The 16686-nt window shown below is 34.8% G+C and overlaps 1 protein-coding gene across 1 annotated transcript in view; it reads left to right on the forward strand.

The window, feature by feature from the left end:
• The first annotated feature begins 156 nt into the window (after nt 1-156).
• LOC144447859 (ER degradation-enhancing alpha-mannosidase-like protein 2) overlaps nt 157-16686 on the forward strand; it is a 90284-nt gene continuing 73754 nt past the window's right edge. Inside the window, exon 1 of the mRNA XM_078137978.1 lies at nt 157-258. The gene's annotated coding sequence lies outside the window, so the exon portion shown is untranslated. The remainder of the gene's footprint in view (nt 259-16686) is intronic.

A 16686-nucleotide genomic window follows, 5' to 3' on the forward strand; every position in this document is an offset into this window, starting at 1 on the left:
CCTAAAAGACTGATAATAAAGATATATGATGTCATTCTAAGTGTCTTCCTTCTCTGGATTAAAAAATTCAACTGACTGTTTTGCTCCTCCTCCCTATGGCAATCCATAAATGGATTATTCCACAAAGATGGCGGCCTCCAGTGAGAAACAGACGAAGACTGAATGGACATATGTGTTTGTTTACATTCTGCTGTTCTCCGAATGTGTTACTGTATTTTCAAAGCCAGATTTCTCCCGAGGTGAACTCCTCCAGCTCAGGTAAGGTTACCAAGTATGGAACACATAAACATTATTATTCTGAGCAAACTGACCATAGTTGACGTTGTTTACGACTCGAGTGTGTAGCATACTGTACACTTCATAATGTGTCTGCGTTTCCTATGTCGTATAGTCATTGTGTGTTACTGTAGGTGCATCATGTGCTGCATGCATGCGTGCGTGTACACAAGTTTGTGCGTGCTTGCATTCACGCTGTCTTTGATATCGAAAATATCTACTATTTAAAATAAATGAATAGATTAGATAAAAGAATAAAGAGCTGTGTTTGCCGAACCATTCAGGGGGGGGGGGGGGGGATTTCGATGGCTTGTTGTGGTTTGCCTAACTTTGCTTTGCTCACGTAATGGAAACTTTTTTTCTTTCCTATTTTCCTCTTTGCCATTCAATAATTCAAATGTTCATTCCTTTAATGATAAAAGTAATTTATTGCATATTTTGACCTCAGACGATAAGCTTCCCCTTGGAAGATTTCTTGTTGATGTAAACTGTCCTCCATCTTGTCTAACAAATAACATTAGCAGTGACCATTAAAAATATACCGTCCAAGCCTCACTTGAAGTATTCAGGTGTAATTACAAATAACCTTGTCCTTGGCAATGGCTCAGCTGTCAACTTGCATTAGTATGGATTTGGCATTCACCTTCACTCATAATAGAGACAGATAGAAAACATGACATCAAAAGAAACCAGAGAATATACTGAATTATACGATATGTCTGTTGTCAGTCTGATTAAAATCTGATTTGGAAATATGGCTTGTTTGCTTATGTACAATACCTCTATTTCCTTCCAATTTTGTTGTTCTTGGAGTGAGTGCCTTTTCTTTTTTGAAAGGCACTTATTATAAATTCCCAGCAAAATTGAACAAACAACAACAGCAATAAAGAAGGCCATAGAGGTAAACAAAGCAGTCAGGCCATATTCCAATCTGATTAAAATCCGATGTGGAGAAAGCGGCTAAATGTTATTTACTTCTATTTTCGTCGTTGTGTATGGGAAGGTGGTGATCATTCGGAAGTTCGGAATAAAAACAAACGACACAAAATGATGGAAATAGAGGTAAATAAAGTATTTAGCCACTTTCACCACATTGGATTTTAATCAGATTGGCCACATTCCTACATCACACTTTAATCAGTTTGATCTGTTGTGTGATTTAAATGAAGTTGAAGACTATCTCTCTATATATATTAATATATATTATACCTGTAGTCTGGAAGATACACCATGTTAGGGCGCCCTCAAACACAGCCAACCTCTTTCACTGGATGACCTATCTTTCAGACTACACTTTGTTGAATATCGCTTTTTCAGTGATACCAAGTCAGAATTACTATGTCCAGATTTACTTCGAATTCCTTCTGTACAAAAGTTTGTTAATTTACCTTTTTCTTACACTGTAGACTTCTAGCAACATTCTTTTTTTTTCCACTTTTGTTGAACAGTTCACTACCTTGTACCACACTATTAACAATGTTTTTAATGACTCATGGGCTTTGAAATATTCATGAATAAATAGACTATAGTAATTACCTTCTGTAATTTCAGGGTGGGGGGGGGGGTCATATTTTATAAATTGGCTTTTGGGAAGGCCACATTTTAGAATTTGGAATTATAGAGAGGAATGCATTTGATTTTGACTCACTGTATTATCCAAATTTTGTAAACTTTAATGAGACTGAGAAATGGAACTTTATAATGATCAATATGCCTAGAGCAACTTGTAAATTTATTCACAAAGCTTACACCAGAAGGTGTAATCATCTTTATATAACAATGTAGTATGTTACTTTTCTTTACTTGTTATGACTGTCCTCTTTGCACCCCTTATTTTTAAGTGCTTTATACGAGTAATTCAGTTTTGTAGTGACTAATAAGCCCGATGGGCATGGTGATGTGTTTGCTTTCTGATATTGTTATTGCCAATTTGTAAAATGTATATCACATGTCACTATAATAAACAACCTAAGTTACCTTTACTTACTACTATCTAACTTGGCATTCTGCATCACACTGATGCCACATTCCAAAACTGCCACAACTGTATCGTAATAATACCAAAATATGTCAGTCAAATCATGGGTGACAACCATGCACTCAATTAGTGGTTAGTTGTGATGTGAGGAGAGGAGTTGATCTCCCTGGAGAGTGGCATGTGTTAGTGGATGGAAATTGAGGGAGGATGTCTTGTTAGTAAGTGCAATCAGGGAGCGTCGCATTTTAACACAACAGAACAGGCTTGATTTCCCCTGTCCCTCCCCTTGTAATTACTGAAGGCTCCCTTATATGTTAAATGACATTCACCTTGGCCATATTTACACTGAGTCTGCATCTGAATCTGAAGTAAGGGTAAAAAGATAAATGCCAAAAAGACTCTTCTTAATCAAAATATGAAAATAATGTGATTTCATAACAATCTTGGTACTCAAGTCATCCCCCAAAACCAGCTAACAATAAATCCATCAACATCTAAAATAGGGAAAGTGAATTCATTTCATTGGTTGGCATGGTTACACTTCATTGAGTATGTCATGTATTTGCTGTACAATTAATGTGTGCAATGGAAGCTGAAATAAGCCTTATAATTGTATCCTCATGCATCTTATGCACTTACATTGTAAACAAAAGAACATAGAAAATTCAATTGCATTTATAGAGGGCGCTCTAATAAGTAACCACATACATGCATAAGTTTGAAGTATGGAAATGTCTACATCACATATAAAAGCATTTTCCTTATCTCCTTGTTTCATGCCATAGGGAACGTCTAGAATAAAACTCTATAGTAATAAATTATAAATGCAGTCATTCTCTGGTGATTTTGGCGCTATATTGACCAGAGGGTGAAACTTTATAAAAAGGGTATAATTTCCAGTTGAGTAGTTACTGTATATGATACTGTGCAACAAAAGCTCTACTGATCACAGGAAGTTTTGAAAATATATTCATCCAATTTTTTAGTGACGTTAATTATTAACTGTACACTGTTGACAATAATATATATGGTATCAAAATTGTATGTACCAATAGTATTCAACCAAAAGATGATTTTTTAAAACTATATAATTTTGGGGTGATTTTTGAGTAAACAAGTCACCTTGAATGAATTCAAGAAATTTCACCAAGTCAGTACGTAATTGTAGTTGTTGAAAATAGCAAATCACTGTCGGTTATACTTGTAAAGGTGTTGTCCAATCATGCAGACTGAAGGCACTTCCAATAGACCGTCAATACATAACCTTTAGGCAGTTATTGAGTCATTGATATGTGAAAAGTGTACGTTCTGTAAGGTTTTAGTTTATTTTATTCTGAAAGATTGTAATTGAATTGAATTCTGTCACAGTGAATGATAAAGAATGTATGTATGAAGTATTTTGAGGAGACATTAAGAACTTTACGGAGTTCATCAAACCATAGACAGTGGAGAAGAATTTATACTCAAGAACTTCATGGCAGATACAGTGTCCACCAAACTTGCATCGACTGCACAAAGTACTAAAACAGAAATAAATGAATACACTTATCAGATGAACCAATCTTGAAACTTGCGTTGAAACTTGCGTCGCCCGCACAAAGTATTAAAACACAAATAAATGAATACACTTATCAGATGAACCAATGTTGAAACTTGCGTCGACTGTGCAAAGTATTAAAACACTACTGAAACACAAATAAATGAATACACTTACCAGCTGAAACATATTATTATCTGCACGATACTTATATTTTCTAACGTCAGGGGTGAGAAATTTAGAAAAGTGCATGGAAAGTACACGACGTGGAAAATCTCAATGTCTGTATATGCATGTCTGGCTTCAAGTTGAGCAAATAACGTCATTCTTGTATAGTGTCAATGGGATTATTTTCAGAATGATTCCAACAGACTTATGTTGGCCAGTTAATAGTTTTCCTTTGATGTTTGCTGCAGTTGCGCATCCTTTTCTTCTCCACTGTCTATGATCAAACATTCAAACTTGTGTGTATAACTATCCATTCAATAAAATGAAAACATGTCTTGAAGTTATTAATACTATGTCTGTTCATCATAGAAGCACTAAGACTCTTACACAAGTTCTCTTCTTCCATTTTGATTGAAGACATGTTTTGAACAAATCATTTGTCCTTCTTCAGTGTCTAACTGGATCTGACAGAATGATTCAAATTTGCTGGAGGTGTTGAGTAATTAACAAACAGAGGTGTGAAAAGGTCAGCTCAATTCGGGTGTTAAAGTACTTGTCAGTTTAATATGCACATCTAACCACAGACAAGGAAGTGTCCTTGTTATGGTTCTAACTGTTCACCTTCTGTGATAATGGGTAAAAAGAAGACTAATGGAGGCCATGTACATCAAAGTCAACAATCCATTCAAGACATCGATGCAGGGCGACTAAGTGTTTCGCCCTCCTCTTCCGTTGATTGGTATTACCCGCAATGGTTCCTTCAATGTATTAATTCTGATTCTGAATCCATCACTTAATGTAGGAAACCAGTGTAGGAAAATCTGACATTCCAATCTACAGTGACATCATCACAGAAGGTGGATAGTTAGATGTACATAACTGACAACTACTTTCACAGCTGACCTTTTCACACCTCTGGTAACTCAACACCTCCAGTAAATTTGGATCATTCTGTCAGATCCAGTCAGACAATGAAGAAGGACAAGTGATTTATTCGAAACATGTCTGTTTCTCAATCAAAGGGGGAAGAAGAGAACTTGTGTACGAGTCTTGAAGTTCACTTTTTAAAAATGATCCGTAGCAAATGAGTATAAAAACATAGTGAATCTTCAACTAGTTTTGTGCCTCATCAGGCTTTATCAAGAAGTTTGATTTGAATTGAACTAAACTGAACTTTTTTTTACAATGTTCTCTCTTTAAAAAATCTTAGTCTGTAACTGTTGTATTAATTTTTTTTGATCAGACAACCAACAATATATTCACTGAAAATAGTTAAAATACCAACCAATAGTTAGACATTAATTAGAGATTGATTTTATCCATACTTTACAGAAAAAATATATTATACGTAGTAAACGTGAGTGAATATATTGCATAAATGAGTGAATAGATAAATGAATAACAAAGGGATGGATGAATGAATGAATGAATGAATGAATGAATGAATGGATGGATGGATGGATGGATGGATGGATGAATGAATGAATGAATGAATGAGTGAGTGAATGAATGAATGAATGAAAACAAATGGTTTCATGAGTGGATGAGAATGAATGAATGAATGAATGAATGGCGAAATGAATGAATGAATAAATGGATGAATGGATGGATGAGAATGAATGGATGAAGGAATGATTGCATGAGTGAAATAAATGAATGAATGAATGAATGAATGGATGGATGGATGAAAATAAATGGTTTCATGAATGGATGAGAATGAATGAAGGAATGAATGAATAGATGAATGATTAAACAAACGAATACAAGAATGAATGAATGGATGTCAGAATAAAGGAATGATTGAATCTGAGAATGGGTGAATAAATGGAAAACAGAGGAATACATTTGTACATCCGTTACGATGTAACAGTTTCTAATGTAACTTTCTCCTAAACTCAGAGTGATTTCACATCTACAGTGAGTTGTGTAAAGTCTTTCATTATATCACAATTTACTATCAGTATCCTGACCACGAATAAAACACTTCATAATTGAATAAGTGATGTACATGTATACAGTACATGTATGCTTCAAGGTATTAAGAGATAAGTTTGTGATCACTTTTAAACGGTAGCACATAAATGATAATTTCCTTTAAAGTGGTGTATATGGTTGCTAAGCAACACTGGTGAAACAAATCCATATAATTTATTGAAGAAGATTTTGACAAATCTGTTCAGTGAATAGTTGAGCCACATACTTCTTTATGAAGTCTCACTGAATTACAACAAGGCAGGCATATTTTGAAGTTGTCAAAATAATATTTCATTTTCAAACATGTCAGCTTTGACTCTACTCGACTCAGCAACTTCTAATTCCACAGAGTAATTAGCCCTGGGACACACACGTAATCGTAGGTAGTGAAATCATATAGTCAGGCTGCTTGTTTTTTGTAAGCGCACACATTTAATTTGACACAACTTGCTAGGGGCTTATGTCACACATCTCGTAATTTGCGTAAATACTAGTCTAAGATGTTACGATTTCAAGGACTTGAAATGTGATACGATGTGTTTCGTAGTGTTATGCATTATGCATTCAATTAGACATAACTTGTTCTTGAAAGCTGCCGGGAGCTAACATCACACATTTTCAAAATGCGATAATACTAGAAGTTATGATTGCTGAGGATTGCCATGGAAATGTAATATTGATTCTCATCTTTTCTTTGACATTTAGATCGTTTTCAAATCGAGTGATTTTGAAATGTCTGAACATACAATATATATATACACAGCAAGTTATCTTTGGTATATCATTACATTGATACCGTACTTAAAAAGTCAATAATCGCTACTACCTTGTGAAAGAACTCAATTTTTAATACGTACCAATGCGTCATGTATCATCAAATATTGGCATATGGCATATTATTGAATAATATCCAGCCGTTATCTGTTTATGTATACTGGAAAACATTCCACTTTTGCTACATTTTGCTTTAAAAAAAATGACATACTATAAATGTAAATGTACATAAATAAATTTCTAGCATTATGCAGTATATGCTCTATCTCCAGTTATCAGTGTGGTGCAAGCGTCTAGGATTGTGTTTTCAGATAAATGCTGATCATTTTCACAATGGAAGTACGTCTAACACTTAAAAATTTGTTTTTAATTAAATATCAAATTTTACCTTCTTTACAAAGTATTAAAGTGTAGTACAAGTGTCCAGGATTGTGTTTTCAGATAGTGTGCTTTCCACTAAACAATGAATGAAGAACAAGTTTCAGCTCAGTGTTTTGGGGAAAATTACTTATAATATTGAATACACATGATGTAAAATCATGAAATAACTATCCAGAGTCCAAAGATTAAGAAAATGCATTTACCGGCAGTTTATTTCCTTTTAATAGTGGTGTTCCCAGAGTCTTAGTTTACTTTTCCCCAAAATACCTGTCCAGGTACAAATTAACTCGGTGGTATGTGAAATGAGATTTCTGTGCATATGTTTTAAGCCTTAATCCTTAAAAACCAAGGCGTCTTCTTGCAAATCCATAGTCTAAAACTCGTATCCCACGATAGATTTAGTACTTATTTAATCTTCCTGAAAGCCGGCTTTTGTTCATGCCATGGACTTCAAAGCATTTTAAGGATCACTTTAATAGGTAAAGCAGGTGTTAGTGTCAGTTCTTGTCGCATTTCTTGAGATTTATAATGTAAGTATGGTCCTGTAATTCATCTCGACATTGTAGATTATTAACCCTGGGAAGGCCTTGATGCTTTTTATCTCTGGCAAAGCTACATGTACATCTACCGGTATACATCATTGTATAATATTCATTTGACATTTACCCCGTTACAGTTACGTTTGTGGGGAATTTGTATGGGTACAAGGTCATATAAATGATTTGACATTGTTACTTTTATTAGAGGGGCATCATTCAAAGTCAGAGCTGGTTCATTCTCGCGAGCATGTTTTCTGCTGATGCAGCGAAAAAATGATGTAGGGAATGAATGTGAGTTTATGTGCCATGATGACTGTTGTTTATGAAGATACCATGCTGTTTTTGTATTTAAAGTAGTTTAGTTTTTAGTGATACTGTTCTCCCTATTTGCATTAAGTACTGCGATCCTTATCGCAATGCTAACTTACATACAAATGTATGATCCAGTAATATTATTCATTCAATCCTTATGAAACAACATCTGGCTTAATACAAGAATGTGGCAACGCTAACTTACGTACAGATGTAGGTCTCGCATATATTATTCATTTCATCACAGTAGGAAACTCTGCTCTTGCTTTAATACAAGAATATATGGCAATGTTAATTTACATACACATGTACGCCTCGCATATATTATTCATTCCATCACAGTAGGAAACAACACTCTGGCTTACGAGAATACAGTCACGAGGATACAGTCACGTTAATTTACATATTACACATGTACGCCTCGCATATATTAATCATTCCATCACAGTTGGAAACTATACGCTCACTTACAAGAATATATGGCAATGTTAATTTACATACACATGTACGCCTCGTATATATTATTCATTCCATCACAGCAAAAAACTATCCACCTTCTCTTACAAGAGTACGGCAATGCTTACATGTACTTAATACGGACACATGTACACGCCCACATATATTATTCCTTCCAACAGAAGGAAACCTCACATGTACAGAATACACTCCCTCAAGTATTTTTTTCCATCAGCAGAAAAATACGATGTGGCTTAGGAGAATATGAACCTTTTCATTTGAAGTGCATGTTCCTGCTTCATGCCAAGGGATGTCTGATATAGCCCAGTAACTCATCATCCAGACAGTTGTATATTCATTCAAATCATACATATTTTAAAACCACATTTCAATCCTTGACTGATCTAAAATCTATGGCATCAGTCATGCCGTCATTTTGTGTATTAAGCCCTTGTTCTGCTCACTATACATTTGACGTGACGTGACGTGAGTGCAAGACTTAGTGTGGTGTACTTGGGGTATTTGCACAAATGCTTGTATTGTTCTCGACAGTCGTACTTTCATGAGCATCGTGAATGAAAGTGCTGCAGAAAACGGCAAACATGACTGCAGTTACCCCTGAGTATACCCACACTGCATGGCAGTCACGTGGTATGGCAAGGGATTGGGTTCTGTTCTTATTACATACTATTAGGTCCGATTTCCGATTGCTTGTTTTCGAGTAAGGAACGACCATGCCATCATTTGGATACAGGTGTGCAATGGTATTGTACTGAAGTGCCAATACCACTAGTAATAGTACATGTATATGTGTAAGTAATCAGTGGTACACAGAGGGCCCTCAATTCTGACACGCCACTGATCATGCACACAATTTCAAGTGACACATCAAAATTTGGTGTTCCCTTATCTCTTACTGTGTGGGTGACTCACAAGAAATGCCAGTTTTTCTCATTTTGACTCACAACAACAGAGTTCGGTTATCATTAAACTTTTAAAGGTCACACTGCTGGTACATTTTGTAATAAAGATGCTTCGACTATTTTTTCAATACTTTCTGTTGATATCTTTATAATTTGGTATAGTATACAGCAAAGTATTACATCCTGAATATGGATTTTACAGACTTTTCTTGTCATGATATTAGAAATGTATTTGTTCAAGCTTGGCAGACTGTCTGCAGGCTGGATTAGACAGTGACTCCAAAACGGTTATGCGAGAATGACTACTTTTATCAGTCACAGATTATAGTACACTAGTTTCAAGCGTGGGTGTTTCCACAGTCAAACATCAATATGTGATCCCGTATTCTAGCCTTTAAAGATTGGCATTTATTGTGAATCCTGGTCAATTGAGAGCCTAGAGTTGTAATCAGAGTAGACTAGCTGCATGTATGTGGAAATGTTCAATTGTCCATTGAAGTATTACCCTTACACAGAATGCAATCTATATTATAACCATTCTAAGGAAACCGTTTTGTTCATTTTGAGTCTATTAGCGTTTCCTTACAAATGCTCACGTAGATGCACATGTAGGTATGAAAGTTCGAAGTGTTTTTATTTTAAAGTGTGGGAACGCCATAAAAGAATTGTGTGGTCTGGTAAAACTTGCATCTGTTACCCTGGTATTAGAGTTGGGGGAATTTGGTAAAATTTGCATCATTCTTTTGCCCAGGTATAAACAGAGTTTAGGAATCTGGTAAAACTTGCATCATTCTGTTACCCTGTTATCAGAGTGGGCAATATGGTAAAACTTGCATCTGTTATCCTGGTATTAGAGTTGGGGGAATCTGGTAAAATTTGCATCATTCTTTTGCCCAGGTATAAACAGAGTTTAGGAATCTAGTAAAACTTGCATCATTCTGTTACCCTGTTATCATAGTAGGCAATATGGTAAAACTTTCATCTGTTACCCTGGTATTAGAGTTGGGGGAATCTAGTAAAATTTGCATCATTATTTTGCCCAGGTATAAACAGAGTTTAGGAATCTGGTAAAACTTGCATCATTCTGTTACCCTGTTATCAGAGTGGGCAATCTGGTAAAACTTTCATCTGTTACCCTGGTAACAGAGTTAGGGAATCTGGTAAAACTTGCAACTGTTACTTAGGTATTACAGAGTGGGGAATCTAGTGAACCATGCATCTGGTAACAGGTGGGGAATCTGGTAAAACTTGCATCTGTTTCCCTGGTAACAGAGTGGGGGAATTTGGTAAAGCATCTGTTACGACCCTGGTGATAATCTGATTAAAATCTGATGTAGAAGTAGGAATACAGCTCAATTTCTTATACCTCTATTTCCTTTCTATATTGCCATTGTTGTTGATATTTTTTTTCTGTTCTGGAGTGAGCGCCTCCTGTTAAAAATAAAATGTGAAAGAAGCTGAAAATGGACTTGCTAAGTCTCTACATTTACGAAATGATACCATTGAAGAGCACTCTTGGTAATTGCAAAAAAGATAGTGTGTGTTGTTTATGGTAGGGTATCATTTGTTAAGTTCAAAGAACATTTGAAAGAAGCTAAAAATCGGTTCACTACTCTGCTTTGAAAAAATAAAACACACTTACGTATTACTGGTAAGTGACACTAAAGATGGAATGCATTGTTGAAAGTAGTGTGTAATGGCTAGTCCAGCATTAGAAAATGGGAAAGAATTCAAGTAAAAAATGTGTGTGCTATTCTTTATTAAAAGATACGGTACAGATGGACTCTGTTGTTGAGAGTATATGGGTTGTGTAAAATGAAAGAAAACATGAAACAAGCTAACAATGGATTAGATACTCCACATGGCAAAAATAATAGTAAAATGAACTGTGGAAATGACATTGAATATGACGTGGGTTATGAAGTAGTGTGTTATGTTGAGTTCAAATATAAAAGAGCTCTACTTAAACAATGTACTTAAGAGATATAATACCAGCATCCTTGATGATAGAGATGGAGTGAGTTGTTGAGTGGAGTACATGTAATGTGTAATATTCAAAGAGAATATAAAGAAGCTAAAAATGTGTGTCGATGTAACTCAGACCAAAACTATCCTTGACAATATACATGGATAAAATTTGTTTAGTAGCATGTTGTGTTATTGGCCATATGGATGACAAATGGGGTATTTATTTTGGCTTTTTAATTTATAAACACTATTCAAAAAGTCATATTTGACCATGCCTTTAAACTGGGGTAAACCATTAGCAGAGGATGTGTAAATGTGGTGAGTATGTATGAGATGAAAGTGACACTTTTGACTTAATTTACCCCTGGTGATCTCTCCCAGGGGGCTGTAGGCAGTCAAAAGTGTCACTTCGTCTCGTACTACCCCTTGGCAGAGATGGTAGTTAGGTGGGTCACAGGTAGGGTAAAGGTTGGGTAAAGGTGGGTAAATTGGACTTTTCGTATAGTGAAAACAACTTTACTCTATTGTCCTACTTGCAATTGCAATGTTAAAGATCAAGTCCATGTTTGTAACTCAACAAAGGACGGTGTGTAAAAAGTTCATTAACTTGTACATACAGATAAATAGCCAATTTGAATTTGCATCCATATGATCACTGTAAGTTCAAAGAAAATATCACAGAACCCAAAGATGTATTTGCTAAATGTATTGGTTACTCTGCATTTAAAAAAAACTCCGAAAACATCATTTTTTTGTAACTATAACCTAGTGTGAGCTGTTGTGTTAAGTTCAAGAAAAGTATTGAAAGAACTGAAAAGTTGGTTTGCAACTCTTTATTTCTTAAGAAAATGCATCCTTGACAATAAAATTGTTGAGATGTATGCTGTATTAAGTTCAAAGAAAATATAAAAGTAGCTAAAAATGGCTTTTTTACTGATCAATTCAGAAATGGTACTTACAAGCACTCTTAGTTTTGAGAAAAATGGAGTTGTTGAATAGTGGGGTAATTTCAAAGGAGACAGTAATAAACTTAAAATAATACTTGTGTGCAGTATCCTTGACAAAGAAAAGATGGAGTGAGTTGTGAAGGGAGTGTTAAATTCAAAGAAAATATGAAAAAATTTAAAAGGGGTCGCTAATGTGCATTCACCAAATAACACTTTAGAAGCTCTCTTTGTACTGATAATAAAGATGCAGCGAGGTGTTCAATTCCTCTTCCCAGCTATCATAAAGTTGAAGGCCTCAATACTTACAGAGCTTCAAACCTATGTCACTTCTTTAGAAATGCCATCTTTTTTGTCTCTATGAGCAATTCAAAATTAAAGACATTTTCAAATTCAAATACATTTCAGTTGAAGTGTCACCTTGCGTGGGACTATTTCTATGCCTGTGACTGTTGGCCATGTTATATGAACTGTGCTTTTACTGAAACTTGAAAGTTAATTTATTTACCAATTTGATGCACGGAAGCTTTATAGCTCTTCAGCTTCCATGGTCATTACACTTGGCGGTATCACTTCCAGCAAGGTTTGTCCTTCTAAAGTCTCCCAGTGTTTTTCTATTTCCTCCCTTCCGATATTGAACCGAGTAGTTCTATAGCTTGAAAAATGTTCATTATTTCCAGTTGAATAAATGCTTTGAAAGGTGTCATGCCTTGCATCTATCAATACCAATACTTTATACTATGACGAAGCTGTTGGAATATCTCTGGACATTTATTCATACTCCCTTTATCTACACGAGTTTCCAATTTCCTAATCTCGTCATTTTTGTTCATGATAAATTTAAAGCAATATCTCTTAAACTGTAACATGTCAGGTTAGATAAGATAAAAAAATTTAAATAATTAAAATATTGAAATATTTAAGGCCGGTATTTGTTTAAAGACACAGGTGTGTGCACACAGTTCAAATAAAAGATTATACAAAGCTGATATTTTGGGCCTGATTGCTTCATTTGTTGCTCTTGTAAAGTGGAGATGATGGAGAGAGCAATGTCTGTCCGCAATACGATTAAAGATACAATCCATGTGTAGACTAAATGCTGCTGGGCCTGGAAATGGAGTAAAACTGTAGTTGCTCATGGTTTAAACAGAGATTTTTTAGAAAAAATTGACATTTTTGAGCCTGATCACTTCCTCTTGTTTTAACTCTCTTGTTTCAACATCAACTATAATACAAAATGTGTTGATAATAAAACAGAATGATATGTACGGTAGAGAAAAAGAATGAACAGTAGGTTGGAAATGTATCTGAGAAAATGAACCCAAGAAGTTATATTAGCTTCATTCTTTTTGGTTGTCTCTTTTCTTTCCTGATACTATAATTTCACTTCAAAATGAATAAAAATAATTAAAGCAACTACTTAGTATTAGTAATTTAATAAAAGTGAAAGCAGGAAAACAGTATGCAAAGCACATCTTTATTAAATTGAAATCTAAGCAGAAACATTATTGTGTTTTTATCCCCCCCCCCCTCTCCAGAAGTGTTATCACAATGGGGTGTCTGTGCATGTGTCCATCTACTTGCCCGTCAGTACATTTGATTTGTCCTTGGCAATCAGACTTAACACTCCAACAGGTTCAGTAACAATCATTTGCATGTACCATTTGCACATGTGTGAGCTTACATTGTAGACAAAATGGCTCTGTCTTCTTGGGCTAATGGCATGCATATGGGCGTATGTAGACACTAATTTTTACATATCATATCAATTTATTTTTTGACATATGCAAATTTGACCAAACGGTGGCCATATTTGTATTTAATAATCAATATTTACTTCATAACTCAAAAACTGTAATAGTACACAATGTACTTATTTTTACACACACTCTATTCAAGTGTCTACCCATATCATCAGATGCAAGCTGTCTTTGGAGGCCTTGACCTTTAGTCTGGCCTTGACCTTAAGGGTCAACTATCAAAATCAAGCCAATTACTGCCTATCACAGACACATTGTTGCGTTTACATTGTACATATTGCCAATTTCTTTTAAATCATGTTTACAAGTAACGTTGAAGAAATGATCTATACACAAGCATATCGCTTTTACTGAATGGCAGATATATTTGGAGATAAAAATCATTATTTACTGCATAACTCAAAAACTGTAATACCGTACAGAGACTTAATTCAAGTGTCTACCTCCATATTATCAGGTGCAAGGTTTCTTTTCAGACCTTGACCTTTGACCTCCAGGGTCAATTATCAAAATCAAGCCAATTCCTGCCCGTTACACTAATTTCACAGACACATTGTAGCGTTTACACACTGCCAATTTCTTTTTAAATCATATAAAACACAAGTAAAGAAGTATACACAAGAATTATATTTGGTGTTCATGTAATTTTTACTGAATGGCAGCCATAATTGTAGTAAAGAATCACTACCTCAAAAAATAGCTTGCATCTGTTAATAACGGAGTAGACAATTTCTTTTGAGACATTATCCTTTGGCATTCACTTTCTTTTAAAATACCTTTGGTAATATTTTGCTGTTTGTGTTTTGATGTTATGTAATATTTAAGCTGTTTTGTGGTGTGGTTTTTTCTTCTCTGGACTATGTGTCCATAATAAAGTTTTAATAATAATTATAATAATAACTCAAAAACTTCAACACATAGACTCTATTTAAGAGCCCCCCCCCCCCATATTGCCATTTTAAGACATTGACCATTGGCCTTGACTCTAATTATCAAAATTCAACAATTTCCTGTGTTATCAGACACTTTGTAGTATTTATTTCTTGCCACCAAGTTCTTTTAAATCATGACTCCATTCATTTACATAGAAGTAACCAAATTTTGAAAACTTTCATGCCTTCAATGATAACAGCTTCAATCTGTATTTACTACTGAGATGTTGATAAACATTTTAAGGGAACTTTGCTTTCTAATGTGAGATACACTGCTGGGTTTCTGGTAGTATTTTGATGTGTTTACCATCATCTCAGACTAAACAGATTGGAAGGTTAGAATGTCATGTTTACCATCATGTTTTTTACATTACATCGATCGTAGTGGTGTATGTGACCACTACAGTTTTCATCATGGTTTACATCATATATAAACGTGTGTGATTTGCACTTGTGAATGTTCGTTTAGGGGAGGGGGGTTTTGTCCTATAAGCGAATGATGTTCATTCATTGAGCTTGTGCAATATTGTGTGATCGTCCCTTAGTACCGACAAAACCATTACATTGTACCAACAAACATGCACCCATACTGTGTTGACAAATTACTGATGCTTTATAGCATATAAATTGAAAATATGAAATACTAAAACACCCATTGAAAATTTCAACGTAAATTTGTAGAACTTTGTATATAGGCTCATTGTTAGAGTGCAAATGGTTATCTTCAGATGCAGAATAGTTTGTTTTTCTATGGCAAGGCAATCCATAATTACATTGTAGTTCACATGAATGCATTCAATTTTTAAAGTATTGTGTAGATTTTCACCGTATTTCAACTGGAAAATAAACTTGATGGAGAACATCATTACCATCAGGTAATCTGTGATGTGCACAAACACCTGCATTTCTGCATTTCAAAAAGGTAGCTGTAGTATTCTATTTACTTAAGCATTAACTTTATAACCATCATTGGAAGACATAAAAGACCAATAAGAGAGATAGAAAACAGATTATGCAACACCTGGTTGCAATATGATAGAAGATGAAATACACTTCATCACAACATACAACAACTATAACATTGAGAGACAATAAACGTATACCAGACTAAGTGCAATCAGTGATCTAGGCAATTTCAGACTAAGTGCAATCAGTGATCTAGGCAATTTCAGACTAAGTGCAATCAGTGATCTAGGCAACTTCAGAGAACTAGACAATGAAACAAAATTTAACTCTATTTTTAACTCTGATCAAAGACACATGCACTTGTACTTATGGAACTGATAACTTTCATAAAATCAGCCATAGGTTTTTTTGGGGTCATTTGACACACATTTTTTGGACCTGACCCACAATTTTGGAAGTGACGGGTCATAGATGACCCACACTAAAATTGTAAGCAAATATGTTTAGCAACATGATCACGCCTATAATAACAGCCAAATGATCGCGTATATTGCAACAGGGTTGATACATGTAGGCAACTGCATAATCATTCAGCAAATATCTAGCATGGAGCAGCATGTGGGTAAAATTTTTTAAATACTGTACAGTTGTGATACAATGCAATTGGCCCTTTTTTTTATAATGTCCCCCCCCCCCCCCCAAAAAAAAAAAAAAAAAAAAAAAAAAAAAAAAAAAAAAAAAATGGTTATTAAATTTTACATTGAAGACATAAATATGATACTGCTCAAATACTGATAATTACATGTATATGTAACTATTTATTAACTTCAGCTTGAGAATCGATCATTAAATGATAGT

Source organism: Glandiceps talaboti, chromosome 16 (genome assembly GCF_964340395.1).
Source record: "Glandiceps talaboti chromosome 16, keGlaTala1.1, whole genome shotgun sequence".
NCBI lineage: Eukaryota > Metazoa > Hemichordata > Enteropneusta > Spengelidae > Glandiceps > Glandiceps talaboti.